We start from the raw sequence: 12,721 nt of genomic DNA, 5'->3' as shown, positions 1-12,721 counted from the left end.
CCCATGTAACCTGTGCTATATCTGGGTTGGATACTTTTAGTTTGATAAGAACTTGCTGATCCTTGTATTCAACCACATAGCCCTTATCTTTTATAATCAAAACTGAAAGTAAATTATTATTGAGACTACGAACATACAACACATCATCAAACTCCAAAGAGTTACTTGACTATAGTCGAAAGAAAATTGCATCAACTCCTACTATTGGATACTTGTCATCATCACCAAGCTCAACTTGAACTTTAAAGTTATGTTCTCTTAAGTTGGTAAAACATTGCTGGGCTGATGTCATATGCCTAGATGCTCCATTGTCCACATACCAAGCATTCCCTGGAGTCATGTTGGTAGAAAGACAAGGTGCCATTGAGAAATTCTCAAACTTGGCAGCAAATTTTTTCATCCGAATCTCTACAAAGGTTGCCACTTCTTCTTGCTGTTGCTTCCTTTTGTCCTTCTTCTTATTTGAACACTTTGATGCATAACGAGCAAACTTATGACAAATGTAGCACTTGATTTTACTTAATTTCTTCTTCCTTGGCTGTGAAAATGAATCCTCCTCTTTATCCTTCTTGTTCCCTTTTCCTTTATTTCTTCATCTGTCCAAAAAGGGCTAAATTATCATCACCACCCTTCTTGGTGGGTTTTGACTCCATTCAAGTTTTGTCTTAGATAGAGTCATCCCATAGTCTTTTAAAGGAATAAAGGTTTACTTGGACACAAATTTATTGAAAAAATGCTTGCCATGAAGATCGGAACCCAACCAAATCCAAGTTCACTAGTTCTGCATCTTCAACCTTCTCTCGAACTATTGCAAGTTGGTGAAGGTAATTGGTAATTGTATTTGATTTAGTCATCTCTGTGGATCTAAGTTTCTTTCACAGTATTATTCTCCAATTTTTTTTTCATTCTGGAAAAGACTAACTAGAGCATCAAACATCTCTTTGGTGGTTTTCTTTTTTGATAAATGAGGAACTAAATGATCTTTTGCCACATCCATGATCATTTGCTTTATTAGAATAATATCTTTATAATTATTTAGATAATGGTCAATAATGTAACATATTGTACATATTAGATAGTTTCTAATTTCTTCAGATTACGATTGTTTCATAATAGAAACATTGTTTTTGTAATTGCTATATGTACATCTTCATTCATTTTAATAAATCATGCAATTACTTGAACATGGTATCAGAGTGGGAAAATATACAATACTTTTCCAAAAAAAATTCGTGGAGGAATTTATTTCTGTTTTTTGAAAAGTTTTTTGCTGCTAATTTTCTGGGCGCCTTTAATTGCATTTCATGGGCTTGTTTGAAGAAAAAATATTGTGGGCACCGTTTTCTACCCGCGTGACCTCATTCTTGGTTCGTTTTTCTTCTTCCATGCGACTTGGTCTCTACATATTACATCTTTGCTCGCGAACGACCGACCCTTTTTCTCTTGTTCGTGGCTTCTCTTCTGTCCGTTAGGCTTCCACATTTTTAGACGCGTTTTTCTCTACATTTCGCGATTTTTTTGTGTCCCTGTTCGATGGATTTCACGATTTATTTCGTGGTTTTTCCTTCCTTCCGCATCGGATTTTTGTGCAATTTTTAAACAAAAATCGCGACAGGTCTTTCAAATGGATTTTTTGGGCTGTTTGTGATTTTTTCCGACAGTGACAAATTTTCAATTTTGTGTAGGTCTGTCCGCGATTCCCTACAACTGGTGCTAGGGTTTTGCAGAAAACCCTCTAATTTTTCAGCCAAATTTTTTTAAAGACCAGATTCTTTGTGGGTTTTTCCCATATTTTTTGGGTCTGTCAAAAGTTCAAAACCCGTACCTTGGGATTTGTACCAACCGTACCTTCAGTCTTAAAGTTTGTACTTGAATGTGGCTTAGTTTTTGCATTGGATCTGTGCCTTGGGTTATGTGCTCTTCAGAAATCAATTTTTTTGCTTCTTTAGTGAATCTCGTGTCCGTGTCTCGAAAAGCGTGCAAGATGGCGTCTTTGACCAACATAATGTTTGAAGGCAGTCACCAATTTAACGCCAAAAATTACAACACATGGAAGCAGTGGATGATGACGATCTTTGAATGTTGTTGCTTAGATGATCTCGTTCTGGGTAAAGAGTCTCGTTCTACATCGCCCCCTCTTTTTGCTCGGTTTTGCCTGTTTCTCTCTCTGCTTTTAGGGTTTTGGGTTAGTGAGTTAGTCGTCTGGACTGGGGTTAAGCCTTAGGGTTTCCGTTTTGATGTTTTCAAGCCGGTGTCTAGTCCAAATTTTGAAGATTGTTGAGCTTCCTCTCGTAGGATGCAATTTTGAAATAAGGTGAATCTGTCAGGAGGTCAAATGAGTTTGTCTAGGTTCAGTCAGATTTTTGATGCAAGTCCAAATTTTGCCTAAGTGTTGATGATGGAATTGTAAATTTTGTCCGAGTGATTTTTTGGCTAATTTTTGAGAATTTTGATAATTGAGCCCGAGCATTGGAAATGGCCTAATTTTGCCTTGTGAAGTGACTGAAGTCTTAAAATCTTGGTATTTTGGCCTATGGAAGTAAAATCGCTCCTGTCCCTCAGCCAGGGACCAGGGCGAAAATGATATTTTATGCATCTTGGTTATTAATTTATTACATTTGTCTTGTGCAGGGTCGCCAGGAGATGCAATAATTGAAGATTTAGAAGATTTTTGAGACTCAAAATGACAAATTTTTAAAGTTTAAAGTCAAATCGCTCCTGTCCCTCAGTCAAGGACCAGGGCGAAATGACTTACTTAGTTCATTTTGACCTCATTTTGATCAAATTGAAGCGTCAAGGACGCAATGGAAGGTGAAATCAACATGATAGAATGCCAGGATTTAGCCGTTTGCAATGAAAAGTTGAGATTTTGACCTCAAGGACAAAAATCGCTCCTGTCCCTCACTGAAGGATTGGAGCTTGTTTCTCAAAATTCAACTGTCCTTGCCGGACTAAGGCGATTTTTGGATTGGAAGAGGTAAAGGAGGACATCTTTTGTCCATTGAATATAATTTGAAGAAATTTGCAAACAAGGAAACATGCTATGAAGACAAATCGCTCCTGTCCCTCACTGAAGGACCGGAGCTTGAAATCTAATATTGCCTTGTCCTTGAAAGATTTGAATGATTTCGCGATTTGAGAAGAACAAGGGAGGTACATTTTACTCGTTGAATATAATTTGATTGTACCTCGAAGGAGAAAATTGGCCCTAGAAGCAAAATCGCTCCTGTCCCTCTGCCAGGGACCAGGGCGAATTTGAAAAGGTAGCTCCTGTCCCTCTCCAAGGGACCAGAGCGATTTCCTTTTAAGACAAGTTTTTGATGAAGTGAAATGAGTTTTTAAGTTTGAGGCGAGTAAAAGGAGGCGTAACAAATCTATTGAATATAATTTTGAAGAGTGCAAGACGCCAGTGAAGCCTATTTTGTCTTAGGCGCTCTTGTCCCTCTCCAAGGGACCAGAGCGATTTCTTCCTAAGACAAATTTCTCACCAAGTTGAAGCAAATTCCATGTCAAAGATGAGTGAAGGGGAGCATAGCGGATCCATTGAAGATAGTTTTAAATGTTGGCAAAGAGTGATTGAGCCTATAAATGTAAATTCGCTCCTGTCCTTCAGTCAAGGACCAGGGCGAAATCAAGGCTATCTAATATTCTCCTCCAAGTTTAAACCACTCCAAGCCAAGGTACAAGGTGGCAATGATGTTTGGAACGCCTCGAAGAAGAACAAAGTTGCAAGGACCATGAAAATTGATGAAATTATCCAAGTTCGCTCCTGTCCCTCACTAAGGGACCAGAGCGAAATAGTCAAATATGCTTAAAATTTGAAGGCCACTTTTGTTTCAAACGTTCAAGAAGGAGTAAGGAACACCATTTTATACTTTGAAGGCAATTGCAAGTTGATACGAACAAGGATTAGCCCAATGAACAAAAGTTCGCTCCTGTCCTTCAGTCAAGGACCAGGGCGATATTCATAAAATCAATCATTTTTTTTCCTAGATCACATCAAAGCAAGGTTACACAAGATCCGAAATGTCATTTGAAAGGTGATGAACAAAGAGTTAAGGTTAAAAGATGACAAATTTGAGCTAGAATTCAAAGTTCGCTCCTGTCCCTCACCAAGGGACCAGGGCGATATTCACTTGAATATCAAATTCGCCTTGTAAAGGACAAGTAAAGTACGCGTGGAATGAAAGGATAAAATTGTTACTTGCCTTGTGATGCAAATTGGTGATTAAAGAGGCAATGACCAAGGAGTAAATGCAAAGTTCGCTCCTGTCCCTCACCAAGGGACCAGGGCGATAATGACCTTAAGAGGCATTCATCTACAACATCGAATCGTTCAAATTCAAGATTCCCAATGAAGATGCCAGTTTCAATGTAGAGGAAGTGGTTTTGAACGTAAAAGGGGAGAAATTGAAGAGCAAAATGCTAGATCGCTCCTGTCCCTCTCCCAGGGACCAGAGCGATATGGTTTGTATCCTTTACATCTCTCACGTGTTTGGCGCCAATATTTTTGAATTATATTAAATGCTAAAATTTGATAAAACTTGAAATATTTAATTAAAATTAGCATTTAATGGGTGCGCACAAGGCATTTAATAATTAATTTTGCCTTTTAAAAATCGAAGCTATTAAATACAAGGCATTTAATTAATTAATTATTAATTTAATTAAATAAGAGGGAGAGCGCTTGGGTTTTATTTTTATATTTTTACAAAGTCGGCCTCCATTTTTATTTAAAATTTGTTTATTATTTGCCTATCTTCAAAAGTCGGCCTATGGGGGATTGAAGAGGTAAGCGCCTATAAAGGGGAGGTATGATATCTCATTTTAAATCATCATTCAATCCTTGTTGCATGCGATTTTGGAGAGCAATAGGAGAAAGTGCGAAATATCATCAAGAGAGGAGTGCGAATTGTGTTCAAGTGGAGCGAATTTGCCTTCAAGGCATTGGAAGACCCCAAGGGTGGTGGAATTGACAAGAAAGGTGCCTTTGCTAAAGGAGGATCACGTTGAAGACTTCAAATTTCGTTTTGCCTAGGCGAATTTCATATTTTTGCATCTTTTTAGAGTTAGGTCTCAAAGTGAGGTATGGCGAAGTTTTCTTTTGTCTAAATTTTGAATTTTGATCGTCATAGTCTTAATCTAAATTTTGAATTTTGAAATTTTGAATTTCCAGTAGCTCAATCGTATTTAGGAAATGATAACTCAAGGACTTATCATGAAGTTTCCTAAATTCAATCTTTAATCTAATTCATGTTTATACATTGCAAAATCTATTTCTTATTATGAAATGTTGTGTAGGTGTTACAATGGCGACCCCAAAGGCGGGAGCATCCACCAGTCGTCCAGCTCTCATGAAGGAGGATCAGAAGAACGAAGAATTGGAGACCAAGATCGTGTCGAAGTGGAGCAACATTGGAGATACCAACTTGGGAAACTTCAGTGTGAAGAAGTTTCGAGTGGTCCCTTACATTGGCAAGCCATCACCTGTCGCAAGGAGGATAATTGAAAGTGGCATCATTAAGGCGGCCGGCTTCCCTCCAGCAATCCAGTGCCATGAGTTGATGATCGAGTGTGCTCGCCATTATGATCCACAGTCCAGATCGATAGTGTCCAAGGAAGGAGACACTTTTGCTTATCTTTCAGAGGAGGCTATTAGTGAAGCTCTTCACTTGCCAGAACATAAAGATATGATTTATAAAAGCATAGAAGGAGCCAGGTCCATGTACGAAGATGATCCAGACACTTGCCTAAGCATCATCAACAAGAATTGGTTACTCAAGAGTCGTCCTCGCCTGAGCAAGATTCCGAACACACCACATAGGATCGACTTCCAGGAGGAGTACAGAGATTTGATAACACTACTCAACCGAGTCACAGGAGCCCCTCAAGCCTTCTATTTTGAGAAGTGGATGTTCTACTTCATCCAAGTGATAGTTCAGGGAAAAGGAACAATCCATTGGGCTAGAATGATTAGCCATTGCTTGGACGTACAGTTAAGGAGATTGAAGGCTACCAAGTCTTTCCACATGAGTTCATACATCATATATGCCTTGATCAGGAGCTTTGAGTATGCAGGATTGCCTCACAGAGGAGTGATTGGAAGAGGACTTGGCGAGGTCAGAGTTTGTGATTCCTATGTTCACTTGCATCATCCGCCAGGAAGTAACTACAACTTAGTCAATGATACATTCACGATGAACATCACCAGGATATTGCAAGGCGGGATTCACAACCGGCTATCTCAAGATGCACAAGAGCTAGTAAAAAGGTACAGTGCTTGGTTCATCCAATTTCAGAAGTTTACATATATTAGAGTTCAGGGATGTCCTTCACCTCCTTATATGTTGCCAAGATATCCGACAGACAGAATTGTGTTACTTGAGGTAACAAGACAGTTGGCAGCTTATGTGAAAGCATTCAGACACAGACATGGAAATGGAGTTCCTGTGCCTATCATATTAGGGAATTCAGTTGAGGTATGTCCTAATGCTCTAGCCATGGATGATGCAGAGAAGGAGTTAGCTTTATATTCATTTTCATTCTTTGCCTTGAGAGAGAGCTTTGATCCATATGGGTATATAGAGGAGACAGTCGGAAGAAAATATAAGCATGAACCTCAGGTAGAGGACTTTGTGATGAATCTCTTGGATGACCTTGAAGTGAAAAGAAAGATGCATTCTAGATTGCCTTTAGACTTCATCAGGAAATGCAAGATTTATAGAGTGGCCGACCAAGCTCAGGACAGTGGCAGACATCTCCAATCATCTTATGATCGAGAAAGCAAATCAGTGAGGCTAGATTGGAATGAACCCGAGGTTGTGGATCTAGATGCTTTGATGGCTCCAGTCTTGTCTTGTACTCGCAGATGGGTTGATGTGCAGCATCAGAAGTTGAGAGAGCAACGCATATCTATGACTTTCACTTTGGAAGAGAAACCAGTTGAAGGAGGAGCAAGTGTAAGTGAGGGTAATCCTAATCCCAGAAACACAAGTGAAGGCAACCTTCGAAGCATAAGTGAAGGCAACCCCCATCCTAGAGGCTCGAAGAGGAAAGAGAGACCTGAGAAAAGAGAATCTTCCAAGAAGAAGCAAGAGGCCAACCGAGATCGTTCATCCAGCACATCTTCTCAACCTGAGAAGAGGACACTTGAGATAGAGGAGTCTATGGAATCAATGGTACAGAACGATAAAGAAGGACAGGCACCTCGAAGGTCACCAAGTGGGTCTCTCCGAGCTAATGAGCTACATGAAGATAAGGAAGATAATGAAGTAACATCTCCTCCCAGAGAAGAAGAAACATTGCCTAAGGAGATACAGGTTAAAGAAAAAAGATCTGCCATTCCAGATTGGTTAAAAGAGAGACTAACAAGGGTGATTGTGATCGAGGACGAAGACAGTGTGATTGATTTAGAGAGCCTTGTTGGAAATTCTCGAGAAATGACAGAGAAGAGGAAGGCTACTAAGATGTCCAAGATGATCAGAGATGAGACAGGATCCAGGAAATTGCAGATAGCTACACCAGCAGTGGACAAGTATGAAGGTAAGATCCTCGCAGAGGAATATGATGTAGAGACATTTGAGCTTGGTCCACTCACAGCTGAACAGACGTTGGATGATGCCACTGATTCATTTGAGGCACTTAAGGATAAGCTTAGAGAAGAAATGGAGAAGAATAGAAAGCTTGAGCGAGAGGTCAGTGCTTGGAGAGGCTACTTTAGCCATCTCAATCAGCCTTTGAGACGTCAGGATCCAGCAGTATCTCCTGCACAGGCACTTCCCCTTGAATCAGTTGGCGAGGCAGAGAGAGTCAGGAGTTTGGTTCAGCTTATGAGCTCATGGATTGACAAATCCCATACAGTTGCTATTGAATTTGCAACAAGGATGATGCAGACCATTCACCGAGCTATTCAGGTTCTTGAGGTCATCCACAACTTGATGATAACTGTAGCTGCTTTTGCTCATACTAAGGATGTTATCATTCCTGTCCTGCAAGTAATCAGACAAACATCAAGGAAGGTCCTAGTGCAAGAAAAGATAATGGATGGAGGACCTCATAGTTTACTTCAGTGGTCGACTTTACTCCAGATGAAGGAAGTTCTCTTCGAGGACATCAGTACTAGATGCAATCATGTTGAGGAGGTTATCCGCTTGATCCAGGACAGAGTGTTTGAGGTACTATGTACTATTCTTGGCAGGAGGATCGAAGTTGAGACAGATGTGGATTTGCAGGAATTGGAAGATAGAGTCAAGGTCATCTTTTGCAAAGATGAGAATGTTATTACAAATGAGCAACGAGACCAGATGTTTGCCACCATGCTCCTGATTGAGAAGACCAAGGAACTTGAACCTGAATGGGACGCTGCTCTTCTTAAGGCTTTCGATCAGGTCATCCACTTGGAGGAACGAATGAAGAATCTTCCCGAGATTCCAATTGCTGAGATCGAAGGAATCGTGTCTAGATTCATTGCATATGCTAAGAAGGAGCATTGGAAAGGGAATAAGATTCTAGATGAGAGGTTGTTATAGATGATGTGGCACCTTAATTGTCATTGGTCTGTCTCCTAGATTTTCGTGCCAAATTTAATATTTGGCTATGCATTTAATATTGTTCAGTAAAAAGGGGGCTATTTGTAATAAACCCTAATTAGGGTTTAGGTGTCATAATCTTGGCCATTGATCTTCTTTTTGATCTGGACCGTTCATTGTAATTGAGGATGCTATATATACCCTCATTTCTTTTCATTTTGTAACTAGAAAAACTAGAGATTAAGGAGAAATTGTAGAATTAGAGAGATATTAGAGATTAGCAATTTGATTTGTAGCAAGATTGAGCTTTGAGGAAGGAATTTCAAACAATTGTTGTTCATGATGGCTTTGAGATCAATAGAATATTGAAGTTATGGTGTTTTATTGCAATTCTTATGGTTATCTTCATGGTTGTTCACTTTCTTGAATCTTTCTCAATCAAAGTAGTATTTTAGTTTGAAGGATAAAGTGTTGGACTTGATCGTCGGTGAGATTCACTCTCCAAACCACTGGCTTCTTGCTGATCGTAGGAATGCCTTGCGTGGTCAACTGGATAAACTTGAATCACTTAAACCTTCAATCATTATTGTATCTTGGATATGTGCCTTTGTGGTAGTGTCTATGATCCTTGATGAATTGAAAAATCATTTGTTACCTTAGAAGATCGCATCAATTTCAATTGAGTTGTTATTTTATGGCAATATTGAAGTTGGTAGAATCTTGCCAAGTCTCGTCCACATTGAGTCATTCTTAGGGTTAGATTAGACTAGATCTCTTGCAAGCCCTACTCTTTTGATGTTTTTTGGAATTCATTAGTACTAGGAAATCTTGTTCCTGCATTTCGGATACGTAAGGCCCCTTGATGACACAACAATCACAACGACCACTGGTGCTTATCCACACGTAGAGACCCTACTTAAAAGAACATTGAAGTCACCCTAACTGATCCTTCTTGGGATATCTTCAGCAGTTAGAGATTTTATTCAAGAGAGGATAAGGTACCCTTGGGTATTTTATTCTGTGTATGATTGTGTACAAAATACACGTCAACAGTTCCGAGCGGCGGAAGTAGGGAAGGTCTGAGCCTAAGGCCAATGCCGCAGAGCACTCAGAGCAGAAAGAATTTGCGTTTTATGCTTTCATGGCGAAAAGATGTGCAGATCATGTGAAATCTTCTGCTTGGTACATAGGCTTTGGTGCATCTCGACACTTCACTCATCAGCGTGATTGGCTCACAGATTTCTCACCATTCACTGATTCAGAGTTGTGCACCAAACTTGTGCAGTAGGATCGTTGGAAACAACAGTTTGGTAGTAGTGCTACTTCGTTCTCCACAGAACAAGCCTTCGCAGCCATATCCTTTCACAATGATAAAGGCAAATCTCAGTCCTCTCAACAGAAAGGCCCCAGTTAGTCTCAAAATAGCTCAAAGAAGAAGAAAGTCCAGTGTAACTATTGCCACAAGTATGGTCACTTGATAAAGGACTGTCGGAATCGTTTGGGTTCCGAGTGGCGAAAGCAGGGAGGGTCTGAGCCTAAGGCCAATGCCGCAGAGCACTCAGAGCAAAAAGAATTTGCCTTTTATGCTTTCATGGCGAAAAGACCTGTAGATCATGTGAAGTCTTCTGCTTGGTACATAGGCTCCAGTGCATCTCGACATTTCACTCATCGACGTGATTGGCTCATAGACTTCTCACCATTCATTGATTCAGTCATTTTTGGAGGAGGTGAAGAGTATACTGTTGTCGGCAAGGGCAATGTTCAGATACAATCTGGTGGGAGGAATCTCATATTCCTCAATGTATACTACGTTCCTGGCATGGAACTAAATGTTCTCTTTGTGAGTTGGATTATGCAACACTTTCCTCAACTTGATGTGGTTCAATTCACACAAGTGTTTGATTGTTGATTGTGCGACTCGCACTAGTGTGGTTGTTGGCATCGAGGATCATGGTCTATAAAGACTTGTGGATATGGGTGATTCTATGGAGCATGCCTTTGCAGCTAAATCATCTTCTATCAACAGTCTCTAGCATCAGTGGTACGACCACTTGAACATTCATTATCTTGCTTAGCTTGTTCGGGAAGATTTAGTTCATGGCTTACCTGAGATTTAGACTCAAAATCAACGAGTTTGTGGAGTTTGTCAAGCTGGGAAGTAGCATAGGACACCATTCAAGGATGGTGACTCATGGTAGGCCTCCAAGGTACTACAATTGGTTCATGTTGATATATGTGGACCAATGAATACACCTTCTATTACTAGGTCCAAGTATTTCTTACTTTTTGTTGATGATTTCAGTCGTAATGTGGGTGTACTTTCATAGACAGAATTTAGACGTGTTTGCTGTATTTTAGAATTTTAAGGCCTTAATAGAAAATGAGTTAGGCTGTCCCATAGTCACTCTTAGGTTAGATAATGGGGGGGAGGGGGTTTTGTTGTACCACTTTCTCCAACTTCTATGATACACACGACATCAAACGCCAGCTAACCACACCTTACACTCCTTAGCAGAACGATGTTGTAGAGTGTTGCAACCGCACTATAATTAAGATGGTTAGGTCAATGTTGGAACACAGGAGTGTTCCCAAGACATTTTGGGCAGAAGCTATATACACCACAATCTATCTCCTTAATTGGTCTCCCACACAAGCCATTAAAGGGAAGACCCCTATGGAAGCTTGGACTGGTTGCAAACCTAGGATCAGTCATCTGAAAGTCTTTGGCTCTTTAGCATATGTTTAGATTCTAGATGCCAAGCGCTCCAAGTTGGATTCCAATAGTCAAAAACTTATGTTCATAGGGTACAATGACAACCACAAGGCGTTTTGAATGATTGATGTAGACATTGATTGTCTCATCTTGAGTCGCGATGTTGTTTGTGATGAAGAACAAGGACCTTTTCAGCTATCCTCGTCTGTGCAGAGTTCTGAGGATCAACCTTTGAAGGCTACTGATTTGGGTGTCCGTCTTCCATTACGTTCACCTGATGGGAGGGACAATGCAAAATCTGAATTTGATGATCCTCAACTTGATTTTCCTGTGGATGATGTTGATCTTCCACTTGTTGAACCTGTTCCAGATACAGTTCTAGTTATTACTCCCGCATCTGATATTGGTCCTTCTACTCTCCGGCCTAAATGGTGGGTTGAGACCATAAGTGATCTTCATGCTAATGAGCTCATTGACGGTAGATCATCCAGAAACAAGAGCAAGTAGCACAATATAGTCAACTTTTCTCTCATGGTCAACATTCATAGTATTTTTTAGCCCCAAACATATTTTGAGGCTAAAGGAATTCCTGAGTGGAAAAGGCTATGGAAGTTGAACATTATAGTTTTCTAAAGAATAACACTTGGGTCCTTTTTGATCTTCCTCCAGGGAAGAAGCTCATTAGTTGCAAATGGGTGTATAAAGTTAAGGACAAAGTTGACGGAACCCTTGACAAGTACAAAGCTTGTCTCGTTGCTAGGGGGTTCTCATAGAAGGAAGGCATTGACTATGAGGAGACTTTTGCTCCTATAGAAAAAATGAGTACCATTCAACTCGTCCTTGCCTTAGCAGCTTAGTTTGGTTGGAAAATCCATTAGATGGATGTTAAGAGTGCATTCCTCAACGGTGAGTTGCAAGAAGTCTACATGACGTAACCTCCAGGGTTAAAGGTTGTTGGAAAAGACCACCAGGTGTGCAAATTGGTGAAAGCACTCTATGGGCTAAAACAGTCTCCTCGGGCTTGGGACATCAAAATTGACAAGTAGCTCACAGATCATGGCTTTTAGAGGAGTCCATCTGATTTTAATTTGTATGTCAAAAACATTGGTGGTGATATTCTTATTCTTGTTGTCTATGTTGATGCCCTAATTATCATTGATAGTTCGGCACTTTTGATCGATCAGATTAAATAGAGTTTGTGCTAGTCCTTTGACATGATAGACTTGGGACTTTTGCACTGTTGCTTAGGTGTTGAAGTTTGGCAGACTGAAGGTAGTATCTTCATATCTTAGTCAAAGTATGCCCGCAGTCTACTAGACAAGTTTCAAATGCAATACTACAAACCCGCATCCACACGTATGGAGAAAGGGCTGAAGCTGATAGCCAAATCAGATTCACTTGGGGTGAATGAATCAGCATTCAGGCAACTGGTGGGTAGTCTCATCTACCTTACTCCTACTAGGCTTGATCTCAGTTTTAT

General features: G+C 40.2%; 1 protein-coding gene across 3 annotated transcripts in view; it reads left to right on the top strand.

Annotated features, from left to right (window-relative positions):
• Positions 1-12,721, top strand: part of LOC131068570 (thiosulfate/3-mercaptopyruvate sulfurtransferase 2) — a 210,158-nt gene that overhangs the window by 62,006 nt on the left and 135,431 nt on the right. The window lies entirely within an intron of this gene.

This window comes from Cryptomeria japonica, chromosome 11, assembly GCF_030272615.1.
Source record: "Cryptomeria japonica chromosome 11, Sugi_1.0, whole genome shotgun sequence".
Classification (NCBI taxonomy): Eukaryota; Viridiplantae; Streptophyta; class Pinopsida; order Cupressales; family Cupressaceae; genus Cryptomeria; species Cryptomeria japonica.
The sequence above is the reverse complement of the archived record's forward strand: the minus strand, read 5'-3'. Positions and strand labels throughout refer to the sequence as shown.